This window comes from Heterodontus francisci, chromosome 28, assembly GCF_036365525.1.
Source record: "Heterodontus francisci isolate sHetFra1 chromosome 28, sHetFra1.hap1, whole genome shotgun sequence".
Classification (NCBI taxonomy): domain Eukaryota; kingdom Metazoa; phylum Chordata; class Chondrichthyes; order Heterodontiformes; family Heterodontidae; genus Heterodontus; species Heterodontus francisci.
This window is the reverse complement of record NC_090398.1, coordinates 2,179,854-2,184,708: the sequence shown is the minus strand read 5'-3', so window position 1 is coordinate 2,184,708 and position 4,855 is coordinate 2,179,854.

The following is a 4,855-nucleotide window of genomic DNA, read 5'->3' as shown; positions in this document are numbered from 1 at the left end:
ACCAAGCAACCAAAGCTTTTAATCCACTACTTATCCACCACCCTGATTTGCAGATACAACCAGTCCCCACGACCTTGCCAGAGACTCTGCTCAACGTAAATAATCTGATACTGTCAGCTGTGGTTCAGTGGGTCTCTCTCTTAACTCAGAGACAGAAGGTAGTGGGTTCGGGCCTCCACAGAACTTAGGGAGTGCCGCACTGTCAGAGGGACAGTACTGAAGGAGTGCCGCACTGCTGGAGGGACAGTGCTGAGGAAGAACTGCACTGTCGGAGGGTCAGTATTGAGGGAGCGCGGCACTGTCAGAGGGTCAGTACTGAGGGAGTGCCACACTGTCGGAGGGGCAGTGCTGAGGGAGAACTGCACTGTCGGAGGGTCAGTGCTGAGGGAGAACTGCACTGTCGGAGGGTCAGTACTGAGGGAGTGCCACACTGTCGGAGGGGCAGTGCTGAGGGAGAACTGCACTGTCGGAGGGTCAGTACTGAGGGAGTGCCACACTGTCGGAGGGACAGTACCGAGGGAGCGCCGCACTGTCGGAGGGTCAGTACTGAGGGAGTGCCACACTGTCGGAGGGTCAGTACCGAGGGAGCGCCGCACTGTCGGAGGGTCGTACTGACGGAATGCTGCACTGTCGAAGGGACAGTACAGAGGGAGCACAGCAGCCTCACAAGTGCCATCTTCCGGACAACACGTTAAATTATCTGCCCACTCAAGATCCCACAGATATTACTGGAAGAGGAGTGGGGGAAAAGACTTCTCCCCAGTGTCCAGGGGCCCAGTATTTATCCCTCAGCCAACAACACTACAAAGAAAAACCAATCATAGAACATAGAACAGTGCAGCACAGTACAGGCCCTTCGGCCCACGATGTCGTGCCGAACATTTAACCTACTCCAATATCAAACTAACTACCTACCCTTCATTCTACTATCATCCATGTACCTATCCAAGAGTCGCTTAAATGTCCCTAATGTATCTGCTTCTACTACCACCACTGGCAGCACATTCCACGCACCCACCACTCTCTGTGTAAAGAACCTACCTCTGACATCTCCCCGAAACCTTCCTCCAATCACCTGAAAATCATGCCCTCTGGTGATAGCCCTTTCCACCCTGGGAAAAAGTCTCTGACTATCCACTCTATCTATGCCTCTCATCATCTTGTACCCCTCTATCAAGTCACCTCTCATCCTTCTACGCTCCAATGAGGAAAGCCCTAGCTCCCTCAATCTTTCTTCGTAGGACATGCCCTCCAGTCCAGGCAGCATCCTGGTAAATCTCCTCTGCACCCTCTCTAAAGCTTCCACATCCTTCCTATAATGAGGCGACCAGAACTGAACACAATATTCCAAGTGTAGTCTAACCAGGGCTTTATAGAGCTGCAGCATAACCTCGCGGCTCTTAAACTCAATTCCCCTGTTAATGAAAGCCAACACACCATACACCTTCTTAACAACCTATCAACTTGGGTGGCAACTTTGAGCGATCTATGGACATGGACCTCAAGATCCCTCTGTTCCTCCACACTACCAAGAATCCTGTCTTTAAGCCTGTATTCCGCATTCAAATTCGACCTTCCAAAATGAATCACTTCACACTTTTCCAGGTTGAACTCCATCTGCCACTTCTCAGCCCAGCTCTGCATCCTGTCAATGTCCCGTTGCAACCTAGAACAGCCTTCCACACTATCCACAACTCCAGCAACCTTCGTGTCATCGGCAAACTTGCTAACCCAGCCTTCCACATCCTCATCCAAGTCATTTATAAAAATCACAAAGAGCAGAGGTCCCAGAACAGATCCTTGTGGAACACCACTGGTCACCGAGCTCCAGGCTGAATACTTTCCATCTACTACCACCCTCTGTCTTCTATGGGCCAGCCAATTTTGTATCCAGACAGCCAGCTTTCCCTGAATCAAATGCCTCCTTACTTTCTGAATGAGCCTACCATGGGGAACCTTATCAAACGCCTTGCTAAAATCCATATACACCACATCCACTGCTCTTCCTTCATCAATGTGTTTTGTCACATCCTCAAAGAATTCAATAAGGCTTGTGAGGCATGACCTGCCCCTCACAAAGCCATGCTGACTGTCTCTAATCAAACCATGCCTTTCCAAATAATCATAAATCCTGTCTCTCAGAATCCTCTCCAATAATTTGCCCACTACCGACGCAAGACTGACTGGTCTAGAATTCCCAGGGTTATCCCTATTTCCTTTCTTGAACAAGGGAACAACATTTGCCATCCTCCAATCATCCGGTACTACTCCAGTGGACAGTGAAGACGCAAAGATCATCGCCAAAGGCGCAGCAATCTCTTCCCTCGCTTCCCGTAATATCCTTGGGTATATCCCGTCTGGCCCCGGGGACTTATCTGTCCTCATATCATTCAAAATTTCCAGCACATCCTCCCTCTTAACCTCAACCTGTTCGAGCATATCAGCCTGTTCCACGCTGTCCTCACAAACGACCAGGTCCCTCTCACTAGTGAATACTGAAGCAAAGTATTCATTTAGGACCTCCCCTACCTCCTCCGACTCCAGGCACAAGTTCCCTCCACTATCCCTGATCGGCCCTACCCTCACTCTGGCCATCCTCTTGTTCCTCACATAAGTGTTAAACGCCTTGGGATTTTCCTTAATCCTACCCGCCAAGACTTTTTCATGTCCCCTTCTAGCTCTCCTAAGTCCATTCTTCAGTTCCTTCCTGGCTACCTTGTAACCTTCTAGAGCCCTGTCTGATCCTTGCCTCCTCAACCTTAAGTAAGTTTCCTTCTTCCTCTTGACTAGCTGTTCCACATCTCTTGTCATCCAAGGTTCCTTCACCCTACCATCCCTTCCCTGCCTCATCGGGACAAACCTATCCAGCAGTCGCAGCAAGTGCTCCCTAAACAACCTCCACATTTCTGTCGTGCATTTCCCTGAGAACATCTGTTCCCAATTTATGCTCCCCAGTTCCTGCCTAATAGCATTGTAATTCCCCCTCCCCCAATTAAATATTTTCCCATCCCGTCTGCTCTTGTCCCTCTCCATGACTATAGTAAAGGTCAGGGAATTGTGATCACTATCACCGAAATGCTCTCCCACCGAGAGATCTGCCACCTGGCCTGGATCGTTGCCAAGCACCAAGTCCAACAGTCTCTCCTCTAGTCGGCCTATCTACATATTGAGTCAGGAAATCTTCCTGGACACACCTGACAAAAACTGCTCCATCCAAACTATTTGCGCTAAGGAGGTTCCAATCAATATTACGGAAGTTGAAGTCACCCATGACAACAACCCTGTTACTTCTGCACCTTTCCAAAATCTGCCTCCCAATCTGTTCCTCTGTGTCTCTGTTGCTGTTGGGGGGTCTATAGAAAACTGCCAACAAAGTGACTGCCCCTTTTCTGTTTCTGACTTCCACCCATAATGACTCAGTAGACAAACCCTCCTCGATGACCTCCCTTTCTGCAGCTGTGATACTATCCCTGATTAACAGTGATCATCTTGTTATTTATCACTTAGTTTGTGGGAGCTTGCTTTGACCAAATTAGCTGCCGCATTTTCGACATTACAATAGTGACAACACTTCAAAAAGTAGTTCAATCATTATCTTTGAACACTTTGGAAGATCATGAGGCTATGAAAGGCATTGTACAAACTGCATCCACTCTCACTCATCTCAGTTTGAGGTTACAGCCTCTGGCTATGGATCCCATGACTGGCATGAAAACACAATTGATAATTTAGCTGGTCTACAGAATTCAGGATCTTGAATACTTCAATGAGATCAACCTAAATCTCAGCCCTTGTCTCCTTCCCCAGCCTGATCTCCAAGCTTCCCCCAACCCTGGCTGCCTGTCTGGCCTTCCCCCTTGCCAGCGCTGAAGCCTGTAGCCAACTTATTCAGACTCTGTGGAACCTTCTCGCTGAACCCGTCCGACTCGCAAAGCGCCTGGGACATCCTCCAGGCTCAAGAAGCGGGTCGGCCGATAGTGAGTGGGAGCAAGAAATCCTGGTTGATTTTCTCTTCCTGAGGATGAGCTATGAATGCGACAATGTCAGCCTCTCCCAAATCCCGAAACTACATTCCTTTTAAAAACCCTGGAGCACTGAAGCTGACTGCAGTTCCCTCCCCCCTCCCCATGTAGCTGCAGCCTTGGATGAGATCAGCTGAGTCAGCACAAGGCCCCGGCTCGGAAGCTTTTGGTGTGTGCTGCTGACAGCTCCCTTTACCAGGCTGTGAAGGGTGTGAGGACAGGATTTATTTTTAGATTGCCTTCACTGAAGGCAATCCTCCCTCCTCCAGAACTCTATACTTCCACAAATACAAGGCACGGAGGAAACACGATCGATTGCACAACTGCCGTGTGAACCGCCACTAAACAGGAGAAGGTCAACATTGCCTTGGCATCAGTCACAGCTGCTCAGTGCTGGGCTGTCACTCAGTGTGTCACTGGACCTGCTCACAACAGCATACAAAATGGGAGCAGGAGGGGGCCATTTGGCCCCTCGAGCCTGCTCTGCCATTCAATAAGATCATGGCTGATCTTCTACCTCAACTTCACTTTCCGCCCTCTCCCGTATCCCTCAATTACCTCAGTGTCCAAAAATCCCTCGATCTCCGTCTTGAATATACTCAACGACTGAGCATCCACAGCTCTCTGGGGTAGAGAATTCCAAAGAGTCACAACCCTCGGAGTGAAGACATTTCTCCTCATCTCAGTCCAAAATGGCCGACCCCTCATCCTGAGACTGTGACCTCCCCCTCCCCCAGTTCCAGACTCTCCAGCCAGGGGGGAAAACAGCCTCTCAGCATCTACCCTGTCAAACCCTCTCAGAATTTTATACATTTCAATGAGATCACCTCTCA